The sequence below is a fragment of the Bombina bombina genome, chromosome 6 (genome assembly GCF_027579735.1).
Source record: "Bombina bombina isolate aBomBom1 chromosome 6, aBomBom1.pri, whole genome shotgun sequence".
NCBI classification, from domain to species: Eukaryota; Metazoa; Chordata; class Amphibia; order Anura; family Bombinatoridae; genus Bombina; species Bombina bombina.
The window spans coordinates 807256679-807283369 of record NC_069504.1 but is presented as its reverse complement, the minus strand read 5'-3'; positions in this window follow the sequence as shown (position 1 = coordinate 807283369).

The window sequence follows — 26691 nt, the reverse complement described above, 5'->3', positions numbered from 1 at the left end:
GATGTTCATAGTCTGGTGAGGGATCATCGGAGGTGGTTGTGACTTGGATGGAGTGTTTGTGGATGATGGCGATGCCTCCTCCAGGTTGGTTGCTGCTGTCTTTGTGGGAGATTTTATAGCCATCGGGGATGGCGATGTCCGGCGCTGATGTGGGGTTGAGCCAGGTTTCGGTGAGGAAGGCGACATCTGGGGAGGTGGAGTTGAGCAGGTTCCAGATTTCGATGGTGTGCTTGTGGATGGAGCGGGTGTTGAGGAGGATGCAGTTGAGGTTCTCGTGGCTGTTTGAGTGAGGGATGTATGGTAGGTTTGTGGTTGGGAGGGTGGTGAAAGAGCAGTTGCGGCAGGTGAATGGTCCTCTGGTGTTCGTCAGGGATGCGAGGTGGCATGCTGATGATTTACCGATGTTGAGAGAGCGAAGGGTGCTGGTGTTATAGCGGTGGCGGGTGCGGAGGTCATGGTTCGTGGTGCTGGGTGCGGTCCAGGAGCGGACGGGAGCTGACGGGCTTACCTTTGGTGCACCTTCGGCGCGTCAGCTGCGCAGTCGCACAGCGACTGCAAGTATATAGAGGTGGGAGGGGGGAAGGGTTGGAGCAGGAAGTCAGAACAATACAGCAGGCCAGGGAGTCCCAGAAGGGACTGAACAGAAGAACAGAGAATTCAAGTATATAGAGGTGGGAGGGGGGAAGGGTTGGAGCAGGAAGTCAGAACAATACAGCAGGGCAGGGAGTCCCAGAAGGGACTGAGCAGAAGAGCAGAGAATGCAGGTATATAGAGGTGGGAGGGGGGAAGGGTTGGAGCAGGAAGTCAGAACAATACAGCAGGGCAGGTGTTCTAAAGTAAGGTGTCTACCGTGTAGGAATTTGACTACCGCGTCACTTCCGGTGACTTTAATCAGTTGCTGGAGGTTTGTGGCGCTCACTGCTCATGCGCTAGAGGCCCAACCTCCTACAAACAGCTGTTCAAGGCAGAATAGGTGACAACTTATGTTAGAACACCGGTGTGCTCAGTGGTTTCTGTCAGGTTTGTTTATCATTTACATTTGTTGTTTGACAACTGTTTTGATTTCGGCTACACTGACAGGAAGTCTTTAACTTGTTATAACCGTTATGAAGAAGGTTCCAGCAACAAGTATGTGATTACCGTGGATGTGAATGGTTAGAAATGTAATTGTTGCTGTAGTTTGTAGTGTTCAAGTTCCCTCACTGTTTGACCAGTGTTCTAAAATAAGTTGTCACCTATTCTGCTGTTTGTATGAGGTTGGGCCTCTAGCGCATGAGCAGTGAGCGCCACAAACCTCCAGCAGCTGTTTACACGTCACTGAAAGTGACGAGGTTGTCACATTCCTATGGTAGACAACTTAATTTAACGACACAGGGAGTCCCAGAAGGACCTATAAAAATAAAAACACCCCCTAGCCTACAATAAACTATCAATAGCCCTTAAAAGGGCCGTTTGTAGCTAAGTTAAACAGCTCTTTTTCCTGTAAAAAAATACAAAGTCCCCTCAACAGTAAAACCCACCACCCAACCAACCCCCAAAATAAAAAAACCTAACTCTAAAAAATCCTAAACTACCCAATGCCCCTAAAGGGGCATTTGTATGGGCATTGCCCTTAAAATGGCTTACAGCTTTTTCACTGCCCTTAGAATAGTTATGTTAGGTTACTTTATAGTTTAATTTTAGGTTTATTTTTTATTTTTTTATAAATCAAAGTTTTTTTATTAAGGTATTTAGTAATACAGTCACCATAAATACAAGATACATCAAAATAAACATGTTTGATAATGAGAGTATAACAAAACAATTGTCAAACCTCCATCATATCATATCACATTATTGGCTCATCATAGATAAATATAATGCAAGGTTTATCTTGATACCTTATAGTTTTATTTTTTATAACGTGCTATTATGGCAACCTATCATCTAAAGTTCCTACCTATTAGTATGATATTTTAACTTGGCCAGCATAAGGAAGTTATCATGAATGAAAAGTAAATTTTCTCCTTAAGGGTGCTGTATGAGATATTAACTATGCTATTAGCAGTCATGAAACAGTTACGAAATAAAGTTAATACCATCTAACATTAAGCAGACAAAAATACTAATTTCCACCTATGATAAAGAAGGTAGCTCTTGTACCTATTGGAACATGTAGAACAAACAGTGTAAACTAGTAATACGTGGCGGTGTTATTACCGCTCCAGACTTCACCAAATTTGGTGAATATAGGGGGGGGGGGGGGGTGGTATTTAATAAGGGAAACTAAATGAACACATACAGAATATGAGCTTGAAGTTATGGCTATTTTCGGTATTTAGATACAGTATGGTGGGAATTAGTGGACTAAGTGCTCTTTACTTCTCAAGATACTAGCGGGAAAGCACGGGCCTGGAAAATCTAAGGTCAACAAAAAGCATAGATTTGCGAGTGCTGTCATATGTGCATTACAGTTCTATACTCATGTTATTATGATCTAGTTGTCTTATCATAAAAGTACATCTAATAGAGACCCATTGGTTCAAATAATACAAATATACAGTAAGATAAGGGAACCATTCTAAATCCAGGCAAACATATTAGCGCTCTAGGTGGCTTAATCAAGTTACAGTTCAGGAACCCCGGATGTAAGTATGCAAACCCAGGTTATCGACCATTATGCCCTTTATATGGGATGAAAAGCTATATGGATGAGTTGCGCCCAAATCACTATCTTAGTGTACCTGGTATTCTATGCATACGAAGCTTTAGGAGAGGCCTCGAAACATCGAGTATGCCACTACAAGAATACTACGGTATGCTGCCCCGGCCGCTGGCAACACACCCCAGCATTTAATATATTAGGGCAATCCCATCTAGTTTAGATACCCTGGTTTCCAGGGTGCTAATTATAAGTGTATATCTTATAAATAAAACTCGATAACATCCACCAAGGAATTGACTGCGTGCCCCAGAAATGACAATATATGACCCCATATCTCTAACCATCTTATCAAAAGCAAGTTATCTTTAAACTAGCAGGAACTAGCAAGTCAATACAAATCAATAATAATATGCATAATATATAACCAACAAACTATCATATTTGCACTAATATCGTATCACCATATTTAGGAAATCTAAGATAGGCTAAGAGGATAGCACCCAGATACCAAGAGACCAACACAGAGTTATGCGAAAGTCTTGGGCCTGAGTGTAAAGTGACTACTCACTCAGTGCAACCATGCAGGCTTAACAATAGAAGTTATGTGTGTATAATCTCCCATCCTTAATAAATAGGTGCTGGGTAAAATTAGGGTGTCTCACTTAATATAGACGCCATCCCAACCTGTATGACATCCAAACTTGCTGCAGAATTAATAACAGGCTGTAATGTGGGTCCAAAATCATAACCTGTAGAAAAACAAAATGTTATAGTTGTCTCCACCTTATCTAGATAACCAGTAAGCCATATAGGGAGTGCAGATTATCTAAACGACCATGTCCAGGCATATAATATTTCTTAAGAAAAAACTTTACACATGTCTATGTCCACAGATAACTGCAATGTGAGTATTGTAAGCTCCATAGCTGCTTATAGGGGTTAAACATCAAAATCCTTCAACCAAAATGTCATCTATGGCAATATAAGTTTTAACAATGTCTTAATGGTAACAGATCAATGGAAAACATATGTATATTCCGGCTCAGTATTAGCACCAGCGGAGCATATGTCAAAATGAGACACTCATTAGCCCACTCCAACTTTTAAAGAAGACCGTGTAGAGACCTCTGTATAATGCTGCGCCTTTATGTTAGACCCGCTGTGCTGCTCATACCCGGTGTGGATGGTGGAGGACTGTAGGGTATCATACAGCTTGCGGATATCCAATCGTACCTCTAACACAGGCTTGAGGTTCCAGAGCTCAGTCCCGCACACATCCTCTGCATCCTGGGGTGAATCTCTTCTCAAGTGTAGCGAGATTAGTTCACAGCGACTAACCGTCCCCTCAGCCTCTTCTATCAGTGGAGCGTGTAGTTGCGGATCCCCGGAGGCTCTCAGTACTTGAACGAGATCCTGTAGCTGGCCATCTAGGGAGAGCATTATGTTGCGGAGCGCCGCTGTGATGTGCCCCTCCATGGAATAACTGAAGAGGCAATTAAATGTTAGATATTTATCTCTCATGGGAGAGATGATGCATAAGAGTCCTCCAATATGGCGGCGTGCTCCATGTGGCAGACAAACTGGGCGGCCTGTGTACCGTTGATTTTGTCCGCTATTGTATATTATTATATTATATCCTTTATCCTGTGTTCACAGATTAATTGAGATCCCGGTCTCATAACAAAAGGTTGTGTAAAGTGCCAAAATTATAAAATATATTAAGCAAATGACAGGAGCTCTGAAATGGCACGTCTTGCTGCATGGGCTGTTGGCTCCGCCCCTTTAGGTTTATTTTTATTTCACATGTAAGTTTTTATTTTTTTAAAGATAGTTATATTGTAATTTTAATTTAAAGTTAGGGGTGTGTTAGGTTTAGGGGTTAATAGTTTAATTTAGTGTTTTGCGATGTTGGGGAACAGCAGTTTAGGGGTTAATATATTTAAATAGTGTTGGCGATGTAGGTTAGTGGGCGGCAGATTAGGGGTTAATAGGCTTATTTAATATTCGCGATTTGGGTGGGTGGGTTGGTTTGCAGATTAGGGGTTAATACATTTTAAATAGTGTTTGCAATGTGGGAGAGTGGCAATTTAGTAGTTAATAGGTAGTTTATGGGTGTTAGTGTACTTTGTAACAGTTTAGTTATGAATTTTGTGAAACATTTTTGTTTCACAAAATCCATAACTACTGTTCTCAGATGGCGGTATGGATCGTGTCGGTATAGGCTGTAACGCAAGCATTTTAGCCTAAACCCACAAATTGTAATACCGGCGCTATGGAAATCTCACACAAAAACATAATTTTTTTGAGTGTGGAATGGACGTTGCGTTTCAGGCTAAAATGCTTGCAGTATAGCTATACCAACACAACTCGTAATATGCGTTTCTGGCCATTATGTTGGGATTGCCATTTTTTCAGAGTTAAAAGCCGTAACAGAACACTTATAATCTAGCCAAATGTTATATAATGCTGCACATAGTGCAGAATTATATAACATTATCTTAACGGCAGCTTTCAAAATCAAAAGCTTTCAGAGATTTTTGCTATCAAAGTTGCACTTACTTGGTCTCCTCTCCAGGCTTTTCTGATCGGAACTAATGTAAATGTTCCCAGAGTATTCAGTATTAGTTTAGTTTTAAACAAAACAAATTCAGAATAGTGCAGCAGACGAATATTCTCAAAAATAATATTTCCGAATATTCGTTTTAAAAGATTCGTCTGAAACAAAGATTTCGCTGCTGCACAAGTCTACTTATCATCTTATCTAGTTAAGATTAAATTCTTTTATGGTAGTTAAAGGATATGAAAGGCAAAGAATTGTATTGCATGAATGTACACTTGAATCTACATTGAAAATATACTGAAATATCTTGTTTTAGCATTGTTTTATCTCTTCACCGGAAATTTCATGTAAAATTCTGCCCATTTTCAAACCCACCATGGGACTAATTAGCATAGTCCAACCACGGTGGGCAACTTGGATTCTCTGTGTTACTCCTATTCCAGTTCAAAAGTCAAATACCAGAAAATGTAAAACAGTCAATTCAGTTGGTTAAAATGGAGTTCTTGCTGAAAGCAATATAGCCAAAAATAGATGAAGCCAAAAATGTATATACTGTATATTGTGGAACCTCTGAGGAAGCAAAAGTGTGCATGCGCGAAACGCATCAGGTCAGAGGGAGTTCCCACATTAACTGTATGCTAACATAGTACTAAACGCTGTTGTTGTTTTCTACTACGTTGGGATTCAGCTTTCCTTAGTTTGATATATATATATATATATACAGGGAGTGCAGAATTATTAGGCAAATGAGTATTTTGACCACATCATCCTCTTTATGCATGTTGTCTTACTCCAAGCTGTATAGGCTCGAAAGCCTACTACCAATTAAGCATATTAGGTGATGTGCATCTCTGTAATGAGAAGGGGTGTGGTCTAATGACATCAACACCCTATATCAGGTGTGCATAATTATTAGGCAACTTCCTTTCCTTTGGCAAAATGGGTCAAAAGAAGGACTTGACAGGCTCAGAAAAGTCAAAAATAGTGAGATATCTTGCAGAGGGATGCAGCACTCTTAAAATTGCAAAGCTTCTGAAGCGTGATCATCGAACAATCAAGCGTTTCATTCAAAATAGTCAACAGGGTCGCAAGAAGCGTGTGGAAAAACCAAGGCGCAAAATAACTGCCCATGAACTGAGAAAAGTCAAGCGTGCAGCTGCCAAGATGCCACTTGCCACCAGTTTGGCCATATTTCAGAGCTGCAACATCACTGGAGTGCCCAAAAGCACAAGGTGTGCAATACTCAGAGACATGGCCAAGGTAAGAAAGGCTGAAAGACGACCACCACTGAACAAGACACACAAGCTGAAACGTCAAGACTGGGCCAAGAAATATCTCAAGACTGATTTTTCTAAGGTTTTATGGACTGATGAAATGAGAGTGAGTCTTGATGGGCCAGATGGATGGGCCCGTGGCTGGATTGGTAAAGGGCAGAGAGCTCCAGTCCGACTCAGACGCCAGCAAGGTGGAGGTGGAGTACTGGTTTGGGCTGGTATCATCAAAGATGAGCTTGTGGGGCCTTTTCGGGTTGAGGATGGAGTCAAGCTCAACTCCCAGTCCTACTGCCAGTTTCTGGAAGACACCTTCTTCAAGCAGTGGTACAGGAAGAAGTCTGCATCCTTCAAGAAAAACATGATTTTCATGCAGGACAATGCTCCATCACACGCGTCCAAGTACTCCACAGCATGGCTGGCAAAAAAGGGTATAAAAGAAGAAAATCTAATGACATGGCCTCCTTGTTCACCTGATCTGAACCCCATTGAGAACCTGTGGTCCATCATCAAATGTGAGATTTACAAGGAGGGAAAACAGTACACCTCTCTGAACAGTGTCTGGGAGGCTGTGGTTGCTGCTGCATGCAATGTTGATGGTGAACAGATCAAAACACTTACAGAATCCATGGATGGCAGGCTTTTGAGTGTCCTTGTAAAGAAAGGTGGCTATATTGGTCACTGATTTGTTTTTGTTTTGTTTTTGAATGTCAGAAATGTATATTTGTGAATGTTGAGATGTTATATTGGTTTCACTGGTAAAAATAAATAATTTAAATGGGTATATATTTGTTTTTTGTTAAGTTGCCTAATAATTATGCACAGTAATAGTCACCTGCACACACAGATATCCCCCTAAAATAGCTATAACTAAAAACAAACTAAAAACTACTTCCAAAACTATTCAGCTTTGATATTAATGAGTTTTTTGGGTTCATTAAGAACATGGTTGTTGTTCAATAATAAAATTAATCCTCAAAAATACAACTTGCCTAATAATTCTGCACTCCCTGTATATACATATATATATATATATATAAATTAGATACATGTATTTGTAAAAAAGAGGAAAAAAATGATGATAATAATATTGAAAATAAAAATAATAATAATCCTAGTGAGACAAAATTCCACTGTAAATCCTCAATATTATGAATCCATGAAGATACCAAAAAAGTAAATAGAAACATTTCCTTGATCCCACTCCACTTCCATGAAATCATTGCCAGAGTCTCAGTTAACCAGAGTGTTATTCATGGTGTATTTTGACATCTCTTTTAGTTGCTAAAATTCTACCTAACAGGCCATAGTTTTGGTTCTGTCCTGGCCGCCTGACCCGTCTCTGATTACAGCATAGTTTTGCTTAAGCTGCCTCCTTCATCCCCCGGTAAGCCTTTAAGAATCACTACCAGGAACTGAGAGTTGCTTGTATTTGGGTCAACTTCTTATATTATTTTTTGCAGTCTGCATTAAAACCCTGTTATTTTGTTCTTCAGTTTTGGTCTTCCATTTTCATGGCGTGACAGACAACTTGTGATATACTCAAATGTGGCTATCCTGCACTGGTGACAGGAACATACTTGTCATGTGAAAGCAGGGAAAAAAACTGCAGAATTGCTAAGCAGGGACCATCTCTATTTTTATATATGTATTTGATTTTTAAGATAATCTGTCCAGTTTTCAGAATTTGCCTGACACTTTGTCCATGAAGATATAAACTTCCCTGAAAATGTCCCCAGACAACTATATTTACAAGTTGCTGTATAAGTCTATTTAATAAGAAAAATACATTTGTAAGCACCAATTAAAATACAAATATATTGCCTTGAATACTTAAAGGGACATAATGGAGTAATAATAAGTGATTTTGTGTGCTACAGCATTTAAAAGGGACATTATAGTGCACAAAATACATGCTCTAATTCATTAGCACCTGCAATTTACTTGCAACATTTCAATGCTATATGTTTAATCCCTGCCAAAGGTTAAACACATAGTAAAAGTACTGTTCTGGAGACACAGAGCTGCTTGTCTTTAATGGATACAGCCAATCAGCAACAATAGTCACATGGTCCAGCTGTGTACTGTATCTATGAGTTTTTTATATATATAAATACTGTATATGTATATATGTCATATATATATATATATATATATATATATATATAGTACATTCATATTTTTTTTTATTGTATTGGAACTTGTCATATATAGTGGATATAAATATGTTTCCATATACTTTTTACAAATGAACATTATCCTTTTTTCAGTAGGTGGTAGATATCAGGGCTGTCCCTCCTCAAACCCCCATTGCTTCCATAAATAATTCTCACGTGCACACTTTTGTTACATGATGACACCACAAGGTATGGAGTAGGACACTGGTAAGGGGCGGTGGAGTAGGCTTCAATTCTCTTTTTCAGCAGCCACATGTACTAATCGGTGGGCTGGGGCTAGTTGCAGGCCGTTAAAGGGACAGTCTACTCCAAAATTGTTATTGTCTAAAAAGATAGATAATTCCTTTATTACCTATTCCCTAGTTTTGCATAACCAACACAGCTATATTAATATAATTTTTACCTCTGTGATTGCCTTGTATCTAAGCCTCTGCAGACTGCCTATTATCTCAGTGACATTACCAGACTTGAATTTTAACCAATCACTGCTGACTCCTGAATAACTTAATCGGAGTGAGTACAATGTTATCTATATGGCACACATGAACAAGCAGTGTCTAGCCGTGAAAAGCCATAAAAATGCCCTGAGATAAAGATGGCCAGCAGGGGCTTAGAAATAGGCAGACATTTAGATGTTTAAAGGTTAAAAAGAATATTAATATAACAAAGTTTGTTGTGCAAAACTGGAGAATGGGTAGTAAAGGCATTATCTATTTTTTAACAATAACAATTTTAGAGTAGACTGTCCCTTTAAGATCCAAGAAAGCAGTAATCTGAGCACTCGGGGGCAAGGTAAAATCCATAAATTTTTATTGAGCAAAAGGTAAAAGCTGCATCATTATGCAGGTGTCCCTTTAAGATCCTTTGCAGTATAGGGTAGCAGGTGAACAAGATTTTTGACTTGGGACCCTGCTCACTCGTATTCGTGGCAAGCTCATGTGAGTCTGCTTACTGTATTGTATACGGTAGCCAGCGGTCCTCCACAAAAATACTGGACAATCTGTATGTGACTGGTCACAATGGTAGGTAGGGGTAAAACAATGCCCCTGCAAAAGCTCCCACTTTTGATCACATGTATATTTTTCACAAATGAGCAGTAATTGCACCCCTTGGTTGCAAGTAACATTCAAATCAATAATTGTACCTCTTTGATTGCTAGTAATACATGTAAACAGTAGTGATTTTATCCCCTTAAAGGGATATGAAACCCAACATTTTTCCTTTCATGATTCAGATAGAGCATGCAATTCTAAACAACTTTCTAATTTACTTCTATTGTCGAATTTTCTTCGTTCTTTTGGTATTTTTTGTCGTAAATCAGGTACATATGCTTAGGAGCCGGCCCATTTCTTGAGCACTATTGGCAGCAGTTTTGTGAAAATGTTATCCATTTGCAAGAGCACTAGAGGGCAGCACTATTTCCTGCCATGTAGTGCTCCAGATGCCTACCTAGGTATCTCTTCAACACAGAAATTCATGGGAACGAAGCAAATTTGATAATAGAAGTAAATTGGGGGGGGGGAAATTGAATGGTATGCTCTGTCTGAAAAACAAAATAATTTTTTTGGGTTTCATATCCCTTTAACCCTTTAACGACCAGCACCATATCCTGGACCAACAACGTACCGTGTACGTCACTGTAGTCACTCTTTGCCACAATCTCACTAAAAAATTTGAGATTGCGCTATTTCTGCATGCCCCACGAGTGGGGCACTGCAGAAATAGAGTTGCAGAGTGGCCCTCTCTGCATTGGACAGCGGTGGGACCGATCGTTGGTGGGTGGGAGCGTAAGGAGGGAGGCGGGTGGGTGGCCCATCGTTGGAGGAGGCAGGAGGAGGGCGGGACTGCTACGCCACTCTACATAAAAAAAAAAACTCCAGCTGCATGATGGCCGCAAATAGGTAGAGGTAGAGGGGGAGGGTTAGAGAGCTGTTTGGGGGGGGGATCTGGGAGCTTGGAAGGTAAGGGGGGATACTACCCTGCAGAAAATATATAATTAAAAAAATATATATTTTTCTACCAGTACTTAAGATGGGGGTGACCTTTGAGGGGTGGGGGGAGGGAAGAGAGCTGTTTGAGAGGGGTGAGGGAGGGATCAGGGTGTGGGATGTGTCAGGTGGGAGGCTGATCCTAGCAGCCAATCGGAATTAAGGTAGAAAAAATCCTATTGGCTGATGCAATCAGCCAATAGGATTGTAGTTCAATCCTATTGGCTGATCCAATCAGCCAATAGGATTGAGCTTGCATTCTATTGGCTGATTGCATCAACCAATAGGATTTTTTCTACCTTAATTCCGATTGGCTGATAGAATTCTATCAGCCAATCGGAATTGAAGGGACGCCATCTAGGATGACGTCACTTAAAGGTACCTTCATTCTGTGTTAGCCGTCGATTGAAGAGGATGCCCCGCGTCGGATGTCTTGAAGATGGACCCACTCCGCGCCGGATGGATGAAGATAGAAGATGCCGTCTGGATGAAGACTTCTGCCCGTCTGGAGGACCACTTCGCCCGGCTTGGATGAAGACTTCTCCCGGCTTCGCTGAGGACGTCGGCCCAGTTGGGTGAAGACTTCTCCTGGTAAGGTGATCTTCAAGGGGTTAGTGTTAGGTTTTTTTAAGGGGGTATTGGGTGGGTTTTAGAGTAGGGTTGGTTGTGTGGGTGGTGGGTTTTAATGTTGGGGGGGGATTTGTAATTTTTTTTACAGGTAAGAGAGCTGATTACTTTGGGGCAATGCCCTGCAAAAGGCCCTTTTAAGGGCTATTTGTAATTTAGTGTAGGGTAGGGCTTTTTTTATTTTGGGGCGGCTTTTTTATTTTGTTAGGGGGATTAGATTAGGTGTAATTAGTTTAAAAATCTTGTAATTTGTTTATTATTTTCTGTAATTTAGTGGGGAGGTTGTTAATAACTATTTAGTAACTATTCTACCTAGTTAAAATAAATACAAACTTGCCTGTAAAATAAAAATAAACCCTAAGCTAGATACAATGTAACTATTAGTTATATTGTAGCTATCTTAGGGTTTATTTTATAGGTAAGTATTTAGTTTTAAATAAGAATTATTTAGTTAATGATAGTAATTTTATTTAGATTTATTTAAATTATATTTAAGTTATGGGGGTTAGACTTAGACTTAGATTTAGGGGTTAATAACTTTAGTATAGTGGCGGCGACGTTGGGGGCGGTAGATTAGGGGTTAATAAATGTAGGTAGGTGTCGGAGATGTTAGGGACGGCAGATTAGGGGTTGATAATATTTAACAAATGTTTGCAAGGCAGGAGTGTGGCGGTTTAGGGGTTAATATATTTATTATAGTGGCTGCGATGTCCGGTTCGGCAGATTAGGGGTTAAAAAATTTATTTTTGTGTTTGCTATGTGGGGGGGGGGCTCGGTTTAGGGGTTAATAGGTAGTTTATGGGTGTTAGTGTACTTGTTAGCACTTTAGTTAAGAGTTTTATGCTTCGGCGTTGTAGTGTAGAACTCTTAACTACTGACTTTAAAATGCGGTACCAGTCTTGACAGGAGAGGGTATACCGCTCACTTTTTGTCAGACTCTTAATACCGGCGCTATGCAAGTCCCATTGAAAAAATAGGATATGCAATTGACGTAAGTGGATTTGCGGTATTTCCAAGTCTGGACAAAAAAGTGAGCGGTACACCTGTACCTGCAAGACTCGTAATACCAGCGGGCGTTAAAAAGCAGCGTTGGGACCGGCCAACACTGCTTTTTAAGCCTAACGCACAACTCGTAATCTATCTGAAAGTGATTTAAAATGTTTTGGGATTCAAAAAATCAAGTTTGGGATCAGAGAAGGAGATATGGAAAAAGCCTTGTTACAGGCTGAAAGTAGATGGATCTTCTTAATGAATACAGTACAACCATCTGGCCTCAACAAGCATAACAACTTCTCCCTTTTCTTATAAAGAATGTATAAATCAGACTTTTACAATATCAGATATACCAATTCAATCTTAGCAATTTGAAGAGAGGGGAAAAAAAGGAAATAAGGAATTGATCTTATACAAACATGAGATACAAAGCACACGAATGACAATGTATGGACATGCTAATAGCAATTACTTAAAAAATCTTCTAAGTGCTATACATATAAGAATTAATCTGTTTCAACATTGATCATTAAGATACTGAAGCATACAACTATTACCATTATTTAATGCAAATTGTATCTGTTCATGTTTTTTTTTCAACTCAATTCACCATTGATCACATTCCATTATATTTAGGGGATTATAACTTATATTTACACCAGTGCACTTCACTTTGTATTTCCAGTATGGAATAGTAGAAATAAATTAATTTTATACAATATAAGAGTATCTCACTTTTAATTTTTATCAATGGCGTAAAGATATAAATCGATTCTCTCAATATATATTTTTTCACGTCGTTTGTTTATTTTGTTTTATCACATTTAAATTTGACTTGTGCGCGGAGGAAAAATTTGTTTCGGATCGATTCGGATGTTTTCGAATTTTGTTTTCGGATACATTCAAATGTATTTGTTTCGGATTCATTCGGATTCAAATAAATTCGGATGTATTCGGTTTGGATTTGATTCATAAATTCGGAAGTTCGGTATGTGTTAGGTAGGATGTGCTGTGTATTAGACTAGTATTATGTACTGTAATATTAGGTGTAACCCATAGCAGAGCGATATAACCTAATATACTGTACAATACTAGTGTAATTGTGATTAGTCCATAGCCATCCGAATGTAACGAATAAATCCGGACTAATTTAGATTTATTCGTTAGTTTCGATGCTAAGGTAATTTGGAAATTTGAATCGATCCGAAGCTCAGAATTTGACAAATTCGTACGAATTTTGATTCGGAACTAAACGAAACGCACATGTCTAATTTAAATTAGACACTAAATTAATTTTACAGTAGTTTCACTATATATGTATGTGAACTGTACGTATTCATTGGACATGTCCTATAAGTATATATGTAGAATATTTATATTTACATTTGTAAATATAGTACTAGAGAGATGAGAGCCAATTTAACTCCTCTATAATACTCCATTTAACATTTCCACCTTATACAGACGGGATGTTTCAAGCTGAATAATAGAGCAAGAAAAGAGATACATGTTCCCTACTAGTTTATACACTCTATAATGTTTATTAATCCTACTAAGGTTGACAGCAGCATGGTAGGATGCATATGTTTACATACAGTATATATAATAACACTGAATAATATCGTTCTATAGTCTCGATTCATGTCTTTGCTGCACTGTTTTCACTTGTATACAAATTTGTAATCACATATATATAAATATATTTTTTCAATTATCACAGAACACTTGTAGACTATCTAGTGGTGAATAATGGTGTTGTATTATATTGTGTGTTGTTTAACACTTATATTTATCATCCTCTTCATTAGAACATATGATAGCCGTAAGTATCTGTAGAAAGGTTGTAAACTTAAGAGAGATTGGCCAGTCAATGATGACACCATTCAGTAGGCGTGACCAACACGCTATTTAAAGCCAGTCAGTGAGCGGCGCGCTCACCCTTTGAAAAAGTCGTTAGGGCGAAACATGTCAGGGACACTAGGGTACTGGTGAAGAGTCCTAGGATCTCCTGTGTTTTAGATAGCCTCAGGTCGCCTTTTTAGCTTAATATTGACCAGGTCAATGTAATTTTATTCCTATAATAAGCTGCTATGTGTTACTGACGATACTGTGCATTTGTGAGGGGTATTTGGAATAGTGTCTGAGGAACAGCAACGCAATACCATAATGCTTCAGTCTAGAACCAATTGATTGAATAGCAACCGGCAGTGACATTTACCTAAACCTACACACTGATAAACCCCCTCTATATAACTATTTTGTTCCTTAGTCAGATGCACAACAAAGCTGCTATGTGCAACTGACGATACTGTGCATTAGTGAGGGGCGTTTGTATATATAGTCACTGCAGCTCAGTCTCAAGTCTCAACTGCTAAACAGGTTTGAATTCCATCAATTTAACTTAATAAGGCACAAACTATTACAGATTTGTGTAACTAGGAATAAATTTCCATATACTGATGACATTGCGCTATATATACAATATTGATTACCTTTGAGTTTATAACGAGCAGCGAGGCTGTTTAACCAACCATACATATACAAACTAGGTCAGCTGTTGGCTTTATTTCAACTGAAGTTACAATTTATATTAATGTTGCAAACTAGTTTATAATTCAGTAGACATTATAAGTAACTCTGTGTGTTCATTCCCTCCATGTAACGAGTAAGAATAACAGTATCTGAGAATACAGCTACACCTCTATTAATTTTTTCAACATCAGATTGAACGGCATACAAGTTGCTTTGATAAAGTGTTGTTTTATTGTAACTGCAGGGGTGTCTTCTACTATTACGATCATATTAAATGTGTATTAAAGAACCAACACACCAACATACTTTACTCGTCGAACACTCCAACACGGTATAAGTACATGGGAAATACTTTATTATTCTGACATTATCCCATTTACTATTGTCACTTAATCAGAGGAAAAGCAACACAATACCACTTTGCTTCAGTCTAGAACCCATCGACTGAATAGCAACTGACAGTAACGTTTACCTAAACCAACACACTGATAACCCCCCTCTATGTAACTATTTTGCTCTTTAGTAAAGTGTACCACATAGCAGCTGTATAATTTCAGAACAACATTGGCTACGTAACTATTTTTGGCTCCTGAGTGTAATTTTAACTCTGCACTTTCCTATTTTAATGTGTGTTCATTATTAACAATAAATGTTATGTTTTAAACCTTTATACTGAAACTGTTCATCCATAAGTCTAGATCACTCCTCATGTTGCTTATCATGTCAAGGATATGTTGTTGCAAGTCAATAACACATTAACCCCTTGAGTGCTATTTATTTAGTCTGGTTTCAGGGGTAAGCTCCTTCGCCTCTCCTGTCTGTAGATAGTATTATGTACTGTATATTAGGTGTAACCCATCTGAATCAACATAAGTACCAACCTCACAGGTACCAGCTACACAATATGCACAGAGCAAGCAAAGGTATATAACATAATATACAGTACATAATACTAGTGTAATACACAGCACATCCCACCTAAGTGCCAACCTCACAGGTACCAGCTACATAATGTGCCCTGCACAGAGCTAGCAGAGTGATATAACCTAATATACTGTACAATACTAGTGTAATTGTGATTAGTCCATGGCCATTTGAATGTAACGAATAAATCCAAACTAATTCAGATTTATTAGCTACAAATGCATTTGGATTAGTTTAGTTTCGTTGCTAGGGTAATTTGGAAATTCAAATCAATCCGAAGCTTTCGATTCGGAACGAAAACGCACATGTCTAGATTTAAGTGTCCAGTATTTTTGTGAATATTTTACTGGACAGCCTCCTATAGTACTGGACTGTCCAGTTGAGTACTAGACACCTGACAACCCTATTATTGCAAGAAGCACTGCACAAGCAAATGCTTTTCAATAGTACAGGCAGGCAGCGGATATACAATGCAAGGATACCCCGCATTGGATCCAAATCAGAGTTCCCTGCTTAGTACATGTAGCCCAGTATATTAAAGGGACATGAAACATAACATTTTATTTTCATGATTCAGACTGATCACATAATTTTAAACAGCTTTTCAGTTTACTTCTATTATCTAATTTGCTTCATTCTCTTGGTATCCATTGGTGGAGGAGCAGTAATGCACTAGTGGGAGCTAGCTGAAAGTTAATGACAAGAGGCATATATGTGCATGAAGCTTCTGAGCCTACCTAGGTTTACTTTTCAATAAAGGTTTACAAAAGAGGATGAAACAAATTAAATAGAAATAAATTGGAAAATTATTTAAAATTGCATGTGTGGGGTGTGGTGGTTTAGGGGTTAATAGTGTAGCGGGTACTTTGTGATTTGGGGTGTGGCTGTTTTGGGGTTATTAGAGTAGGGGGCTTATGGCGATTCATGTTAGTGCGTTAGTATGTTTTTTTTGCGCTTTTCACACTATATTGAAGACTATGGGGGATTACGTTAACGTGGTCGCAATATTCTGACATTGGCTCTTTGCACACGGGTTAGCATGCAAGCAAATTTTTTTTTATTGTCAACTGCCATACGCACGCTACAAAACACGCTCAAAGAGCCGAAGTCGAGCATAATAAGTGCGTGCTCCACTTGTAATCTATGCCTATGTTGAAATAATTTTGAGATGGTTCTTTTGACAGACTGTATGGACAGAACTGGGGACTGAAAGCAAATTTGTTAATATTTAATTCGTTTTTTAGATCAATGTTTAAGGAGAATATGCGCCAATAATTAGTAACCAGTGGGGCCTTTTCCAAGTTTAAGAACAGCAGGGATATAAGCCAAAACATTTTGCAAGGAGTGAAAAAGTGGGAACATAAGGTCAGTCAGGACTGGATTAGGACCTAAAATAATTTTTTTTTTGGTAGAGCAGCCCACTCACCCCCCCCCCCCCGCCATTATTTTGTAATTAAACATACTTCAAAACTGGTTTTGATTTACAAAAATATGTATCTTTCATGATTTAGGTAGAACATACAATTTGAAACAACTTTCCAGTTTACTTCCTGTGACGGATACCCCGGGTAGGTAGCTCCGCCAAATGGGTCCTTCCTCTGCCTGGAACAGGTTGCTATGTAGCCCAGGAAAGTGATTATAGCAGGAGCACACCCAAATAACTAGACATACTAGCATTCAGGTGAAATGAACGGATTTTATTGGAAAACACAAACTCCTTATATACACAAAGCTTATCTTGATAAGACACTGAACAATCCCACAATTTTCCTGCCCCTCCAGACAGACCGGCACCTCCATAGCAGCCAAAGTCCCACAGAATCCCAGGACCCAGGGGTGGCAGTTTCGGGGTGATCCCGGGGGGAGCAGTGGCACTTCCAGGGTGACATTTAAAAGCTCTCGGTCCCTAGATGCCACAGTTCAAAAAGCGGCTTGATTTTTTACTGGGGACCAGAGATACAGTAGTTGAAGTTATGGGGGTAGAGGTGTCCATAACTCCTGGTTCCCAAAGGAGCTCCCCTCCGGTAATTCCCCCACCTTTTGTCCTCCCTAGGGGCTACCAATCCCAAAAAGAACTGAGCCCTTGGGCAAAGGGCTGCTGGAGCGACCAGGGGTAAAGTTAGCGGGTGTCCAGCTGTTCTGTGGCCGACCGGGAGTTCCAGGAGCCCGGCCATCCTGAGAGGGGTTAGGCGGGTGTCCATTGTGAGGCGGCCAACTGGGAGTTCCAGGAGCCCAGCCAGCCAAGGAGGCTTTTTCCGTTCAGAGACCAGCTCTTTCAAGACAAGTTCCAATGGGACAAAACAAGCAACAGGAGGCTTCTAGAGATCGCGATTGCTCTGAGGAGCCCAAAACTGCTGAGAAACAACAGGTGTAAGGTAGTAGGGGGTTTAGTGGGTTTAACCCATGCAGCCCGGTACCCATGACAACCCCCCCTACCAGTTCGGCATACCTGGCAAGATCCATATGGGTCTACTTGGGTCTGTCCGAGGGGCATTCTACATCAGTCTGCTGGGAAAGTCCATCAGCATTCCCATTGTTTTTTCCCGGCCTGTACTGAACATTAAAGTTGAAGGGCTGCAGGGCTAAACTCCATTGTAACAGGCGTCCATTGTCTCCCGATACTCGGTTCAGCCACACCAAGGGGTTATGGTTGGTGATGACAGTGAAAGGCCTTCCATATAGGTATGGTTGCAGCTTCTTGAGGGCCCATACCAGGGTAGGGCATTCCTTTTCCACCGACGCGTAGCCTATTTCTCTGGGTAATAGCTTCCTACTAATGTAGACTATGGGGTGGTCTTGTCCTTCTTCGTTCACTTGGCTTAGGACTGCTCCCAACCCGAACATGGAGGCATCTGTGTGAACACAAAAACATTTGTTGGGGTTAGGGGTGGCCAAAACACAACAAAAACAGATCATAAACAAAGGCTTGACAAAAATGTATTGTAAACAATAGGTTACAATTATGGATCCATACAGGCCCATTTATCAAGCTCCGTACGGAGCTTGAAGGACAGTGTTTCTGGCGAGTCTTCAGACTCGCCAGAAACACAACTTATGAAGCAGCGGTCTAAAGACCGCTGCTCCATAACCCTTTCCGCCTGCTCAGAGCAGGCGGACAGGAATCGCCGGAAATCAACCCGATCGAATACGATCGGGTTGATTGACACCCCCCTGCTGGCGGCCGATTGGCCGCGAGTCAGGAGGGGGCGGCGTTGCATCAGCAGCTCTTGTGAGCTGCTGGTGCAATGTTAAATGCGGAGAGCGTATTGCTCTCCGCATTTAGCGAGGTGTTGCGGACCTGATCGGCAGTGTCGGATCAGGTCCGCAACACCTTTGATAAATTGGGGCCATAATATCTATGTTCAAAGGCTTGAAAAAAATGAGCAATGGGTAATGCAGTAGGGTATCCTTTACACGTGTGTAAACAATGATGATGATAGCGGTAACAAAGTCCAACAATAGTGTCCAGGTGAAAGGTTATTTAAGTTAGTGTCCAAAATAATTAATGAATCAACAAACCAATCTTATGTGGAGCGAAAGTGAAAAATAAAAACATAAATATAAAAATTCAAAAAATATATATTAAAAATCCAGTGTGTGTACACAGTGATAAAAAATGAAAAATGTGATGAAAAAATCTGAAAAAATTTATATATGAAAGAAAGAATGTGTTGTGAAGTGAAAATTTCTGAGTGGCAAATTGATGGGAGTGGTCCTCCAATAGGATCCTAGTGGTATTTTATATCCTCCTATATGATTCTGAGTGTAAAAATAATAGTGTAGATTGTACAAATAAAGTGAATAATATTGAAAATGTGCTTACCAGCTGTGTCAACACGTTTTGGCCTGTACAAGGCCTTTTTCATGACAATAAATTTGTGTAACAATGATGGCCTTATATAGGGTGAGCAATTGAGAAAATAATGGTAGTTTGGGCACCAAAACCTTGAATTATGGGACGCCAACTTCCTGTGTGATGTATTGTGGGTATAAACAAATAACAGACCTTAAAAAGCAAAGTCACTCAATAAACTTAACATGAGAGGTTTAAAATAGCATGTATATAGAGACTTATACTATATTTATAGTCATACATAATAGCCTGACTACTTAGTATAGTAATATCTCGGTTGACCGTATTTCAGAGACGTCATATCCGGTTCCGGAGCAATGACGTCATTTTGTTGCGAGCTGAAGGAGGTTTGCCTACATTCTGAAAGCTGATACCATCAACGATTAGGAACAGACATGCTCATCAGTAAGCAGATATCTATACAATGTGACCCACAAATCTCGGATCTACGCAATGTGTATATAAACAATGACCCTTAATAAAAGTGAAATTTGCACTGAAAAAGAAATATATAACTTAAAAAAGTTTATCTATATTGCATATTTGCATAACATTATGTGCAGATGTGACTCTGGGTTTAAAGTACAACTCCATCTGTACCCCATAAATATAGGGAGATCAAATGGTGTAAATACAAAATGAAACCTCCGCAGATAGGGTGGAGGACAATATATCCATGTTGAGGCAAAGATAGTGAACGTTGATAAATGCAATTGTGCAGCAGAATGAAGTGTAACACCAGTGAAGTGGATATTCAAGTATAAATACATAACATATAGGTGACAATGAAACTGGCTGTGCTAATGCGGCTACCCTCGCAAATAGTGAAAAACAAGAATACGAACAAATAAGAATGCTAGAGATGTGGATATCTGTTCTGTGATGTTAATGGTAAACTGAGAATACTGTATAGTAATTGATATATGACCTACTATTGGTAAACTAAATAAAGAGCTAAAAACATTATAAAAATAAAAATAGACTGTGGTAAAGAAACTTCAAATGGAATCATATCGAGAGAGTACTAGTAATTGGAGTGTTTACAGAGTATGTGATCTGCTAGCTGGAAAGGTAAGTATAATAGTATGCTCAGAGGATGTTTGTCCAGCTAAAATAGTTGGATCATATAGTTCTTAGATGATATGGTTTTTTCATGTTGGTAAGATCTAAAATATTTATACTTTCAATGCTATGTAATGAGTATTGAAGTGATACTCAAAGCAAGACACTAGATTATAGTGAGCGGCTATTGAAACATCGATTATCAGTCTATAACTGTGAAGAGCCAATCAATAACCGTGGTAGGTAACCTAATGTAAAGAGCTAGAGACCAACTGAGCCTCATGTCTTAATCCCGTAATGGTAGGTTAATTCTTAGTGTCAGAATGATAAATGGCTTAGCTATTGATGGTGAAGTGCTGGTGCATCACTGAGTTGTGTGTATCCTTAGATTAAGGTGTATACACCTATAGGGGATGGAAATTGTTGATCAGCTCTCGGAGGGAAGGAGACCAGAAGGGAAAATAAATTGCAATTGTGGACATCCAGCTATACTATGAAATTGATTGTGTCCTCAATTTTGCCTTGTGTTGTTATAGAGCATTTAAGTAGTACCTGAACGATTTATACAGAGAGTACTATGTTGGGGTATACATATGAAAGGATTTTTTGTCAGATAGTATGTTTAACCTCATCTATCATCAATATGAAAGAGATATGGGAGTCAATGTTATTTCTTGATCCTCTATGTGTCAGATTTATATTTGTTCAAGTAATAGATGTTAGGGGAGTTTTTGAAAGGAGCTGATTTTTATTCATTTTTAAATCAAAGGTCTTAAAAGTAACAGAGTAAGGTATTAGTTATTATTTTAAACAGACTGGTTTTCTACTATATATATATCTATGTACAGAGAATCAAATATACCCAGAGAACTAGTAGGATTAAACATGTGAACTGGATGTGTATATTTGATTAACGTATCTAGATGATTATATATTTAGAAGGTGGACAAGGTCTTCTTTATTGTTGAGACCCTTTGGATGTAGACAATCCAACATAAATATCCATTTTGATTCTGTAGTTATGCTTTTTCTCGTCATCACCACCTCTCCATTTCCTTCTGACCTTTTGGATGCCCATAAACTTTAAGTCTTTAATATTGCCTTGATGTTTATTCGAAAAGTGCTTGTATAGGACTGTGTCCATATTTAATTTTTCTATCAACAGTATATGTTCCCTTATTCTATCTTTTAAGGACCTTGATGCCTGTCCAATATACTGTAGACCACATGTGCACTCTATTTAATAGATAATTCCTTTATCTTGGCATCTTATCAGATCTTGGATGTGGTGTTCTTCTTTGGTGTGATGTGATTGGAATGTCTTTGTTTTCTTCCCACATTTACAGGCTTTACAATTCGGACATGGGAAGAACCCTTTAATTCTCTTTCCGTATATATTGTTGGTCTCTGGCCTTTTAGTTCTTTGTATACTTAATGCCAATCTGTTTTTCAAGTTGTCTGTTTTTCTATAGACAAATTTTGGTTGATGGGGAAGTTTATCTCCAATCAGATCATCTTCTTTTATCAGGAACCAATGTTTTTTGAAGATATTTTCAATGATATGTTTATTACTGCTGTATTCAATTATCATTGGGATATTTATAATCTCTTCCGTCTCTGGTTTTCTTTGATCTTTGTATCTTATCAGCTCTTGTCTTTCAATTCCTCTTGTTTCTTTTATTTTGAGGTCTAGTAGATCTTCACAGTAGCCTCTTTCCAGAAATTTACTTTTAAGTTGTAGTGCTTGTTCTTCCCACTTTGTATTATTCAAGCAGTTTTTCTGAATTCTTAGAAGTTGACCTTTAGGAATGTTTTTTTCCACTTTTCATGGGGACAGCTGAGATTGTGAATATAATTATTACTGTCAACTTCTTTGAAATGTGTTGATGTCTCCCATTCTCCATTTTTTGCTTCTATCTTTAAGTCCAGGAATACAATATCTGTCTTACTCCATACATGTGTGAATTTTAAATTTAGAGTATTTTTATTCATAACCTCTATTGTATATTCGAGGTCGTCAGATGTACCTTTCCATATGATCAGGATGTTGTCTATATATCTACGTATAGTACCAGGTCCGCGCTAGCTGGGCATGATTCCCAAAAGATCTTTTCCCATCTACCCATGTAGAGGTTTGCATAGCTAGGCGTGAACCTGGTCCCCATAGCTGTACCGCAGATCTGTTTATAGTATTTCCCCTCATTACAAAAGTAATTGTAGGTCAAGATATACTGTATGCTATCCACAATAAAGTCAGCTTGTTCTTTAGGCATTTCTGGATCCCCGTCTAGGAAGAAGCTTATAGCTTCACGCCCCTCCTTATGTGGGATACTGGTGTATAGTGCTGTTACGTCACATGTTGCCAGTAAGTATCCCTCTTCCCAGGGAGTTGAATTTAGAATATTTAAGACCTGTGTAGAATCTTTCAAAAATGAAGGGAGTTGTCTCACATATTTTTGCAAGTTTTTATCGACATATTCCGAGAGGTTGCTAGTGAGCGTTCCTATCCCGGAAATGATTGGTCTGCCAGGAGGATTATGGAGCGATTTATGTATCTTTGGTAGCTGATACAATATTGGTGTAATTGGGTGTTTTACATCTAGGTATCTGAATACTTTCTCATTCAGTATTCCTAGTGTTTTAGCCTTTCCTAGCAACTCCTTTAATTCCTTTTGAAATTTTTCCCCAGGGTTATTGCAGAGTTTGTGATAGGTCATTGGATCACTGAGTAGACGTTCATTTCTTTGTTGTAATCATCTCTATTGAGGATTACAATCACTCCACCTTTGTCAGCGGGTCTGATGGTTAGCTGGTTATTAGTAGTGATGTTGCGAATAGTTCGCCGGTGAACATAGCATGTTCGCGTTCGCTGCGGCGGGCGAATATATGCAATGTTTCATCCGCCCCCTATTCGTCATCATTGAGTAAACTTTGACCCTGTACCTCACAGTCAGCAGGCACATTCCAGCCAATCAGCATCAGACCATCCCTCACAGACCCTCCTACCTCCTGGACAGCATCCATTTTAGATTCATTCGGAAGCTGCATTGTTAGTGAGAGGAGGGACAGTGTAGCTGCTGCTGATTTAGTAGGGAAATCTATAGCTAGGCTAGTGTATTCAGTGTCCACTACAGTCCTGAAGGACTCATCTGATCTCTGCTGTAAGGACAGCACCCCAAAAAGCCCTTTTTAGGGCTGTTTTTTTTTTTTTTCCTGTGTAATCTAATTGCAGTTGCCTGTCTGCCAGCGTGTGTGTCAGGCTCACAGCGTATACTGTGCCCACTTGCCCAGTGCCACCACTCATATCTGGTGTAACAGTAGTGTAGATTTAAAAAAAACAACACTTTTTTGACTGTGTTAAATAATAGCAGTCAGTTTCCTTCACACGTGTGCGTTTCAGTGCCTGCCTGCCAGGGCACAGTGTCACCCCAGTGCCACCACTCATATCTGGTGTAACAGTAGTGTAGATTTAAAAAAAAAAAATACTTTTTTGACTGTGTTAAATAATAGCAGTCAGTTTCCTTCACACGTGTGCGTTTCAGTGCCTGCCTGCCAGGGCACAGTGTCACCCCAGTGCCACTACTCATATCTGGTGTAACAGTAGTGTAGATTTAAAAAAAAAAAAACACTTTTTTGACTATGTTAAGTAATAGCAGTTAGTTTCCTTCACACGTGTACGTTTCAGTGCCTGCCTGCCAGGGCACAGTGTCACCACAGTGCAACTCATATCTGGTGCAACACCAATTGTATTAAAACATCATGTTTTTATTTAGCCACTTTAAAACAGACAACGTTTCGGACCCATGTCCTTATTCATGTCAGACATGAATAAGGACATGGGTCCGAAACGTTGTCTGTTTTAAAGTGGCTAAATAAAAACATGATGTTTTAATACAATTGGTGGTGCAGCTATACTATTATTTTTGGACTGTTTTCCTGGGACCTAGGTGCAGGTCCAATAGTTGGCACACCTGCAAACAAGTTTTGCTACACCCTTGGTGCTTGGGCAATTTCTGACTTTTCTACATATCTGGTGTAACAGTAGTGTACATTTAAAAAAAAATACAATTTTGACTGTAATAGATTGAATAGCAGTTAGTTGTCTGCAAGCGTGTGTGTCAGGCCTACAGCGTCTACTCTGCCAACTTCTGCCACTGCACAGTGCCACTCATATCTGTTGTCACAGTAGCTTGCACGCATAGTACCACTAATCGAAAAAAAAAATGACAGGCAGAGGCAGGCCACCCCACAGGGGCCGTCGTGTTCGTGGTGCTGTGATTCCCTTTGGCCCTAGAATAATGCCCAGTGTTCAGAGGCCACGTACCCCTAACTCGAACATTTCTGAGGACATAGTTGACTGGATAACACAGGACACCCAATCTTCTACAGCTTCCGCTCGGAACCTTGACGCACCATCCTCCTCCAGCTTAGCTTCGGGCATCTCTCAAGTTACCACTCGCCCGCCTGCCACCACCACCAACACTAGCACCACAGCCGCTTCACTCAGAGGAGTTATTTACACATCATTTGGAAGAAATGAGTGATAGTGATGCGCAACCATTATTGCCAGAGGATGTAGATAACAGGGATATGTCTCATTAGGGCAGCAATACACACATGGACGTATGGTGTGATGATGATGATGTTGTACCCGCTGCTGCTTCCTTTGTTGACTTGTCAGATACAAGTGAAGCGGTTGATGATGACGATGCGTCCGTGGATGTCACGTGGGTGCCCGCTAGAAGAGAAGAAGAAGAGGGGGAAAGTTCAAATGGGGAGACAGAGAGGAGGAGGGGGAGGTTGTCGCAAGGAGCTAGTGGCACAGTCAGACAGCATGCATCGGCACCCGGGGTCAGCCAGAAAGCACGCCAATCAACGCATGCTGTTCCCAACACCAGAATGCCGTCATTGGAGAGCTCAGCAGTGTGGCATTTTTTTGTGTGTCTGCCTCTTACAACAGCGATGCCATCTGCAACCTGTGCCAAAAGAAACTGAGTCATGGGAAGTCCAACACCCACCTAGGTACAACTGCTTTGCGAAGGCACATGATCGCACATCACAAACGCCTATGGGATCAACACATGAGTACAAGCAGCACACAAACTCAAAGCCGCCATCCTCCTCCTGGTCCAGCATCTTCAGCCATGTCAGCCACTGCTGTCCTCCTTGCCCCCTCTCAACCATCGGCCACTCCGTGTCTCGCCTTGAGCAGTTCCTGCTCATCTGCCCACAGTCAGGTGTCTGTCAAGGACATGTTTGAGCGTAAGAAGCCAATGTCACAAAGTCACCCCCTTGCCCAGCATCTGACAGCTGGCTTGACTGAACTCTTAGCCCGCCAGCTTTTACCTAACAAGCTGGGGGAGTCTGAGGCATTCAAAAAATTTGTAGCTATTGGGACACCGCAGTGGAAGGTACCCGGCCGAAATTTCTTTGCACAAAAGGCAATCCCCAACCTGCACTTGATTGTTCAAAAGGAAGTAATGGCATGTCTGGCACACAGTGTTGGGGCAAGGGTCCATCTGACCACTGATACCTGGTCTGCAAAGCATGGTCATGGCAGGTATATCATCTACACTGCGCATTGGGTAAACCTTCTGACGGCTGCCAAGCATGGAATACGTGGCTCTGCTGAGGAGTTGGTGTCACACCACCACAACTTGCAGGCAGGCCTGCTGCCACCTCCTCTACTCCTCCTACTCCATCCTCTTCCATAACCTCCTCGGCTGAGTCCTCTTCTGCTGCTGTGTCTTGCTCCACATCAACGGCACCCCCCAGCTCCCCAGGTACTATTCCACATCCCGGATACAGCAGTGTCACGCCTTCTTGGGGTTGACTTGCCTGAAAGCAGAGAGTCACACCAGACTAGCACTCCTGTCCGCCCTGAACGCACAGGTGGATCAGTGTCCGACTCCGCACCAACTGGAGATCGGCAAAGTGGTTAGTGACAACGGAAGCAATTTGGTGGTGGCATTGAATTTGGGCAAGTTGACACGTGCCGTGCATGGCACATGTGTTTAATCTGATCGTACAACGCTTTGTGCATAAGTACCCAGGCTTACA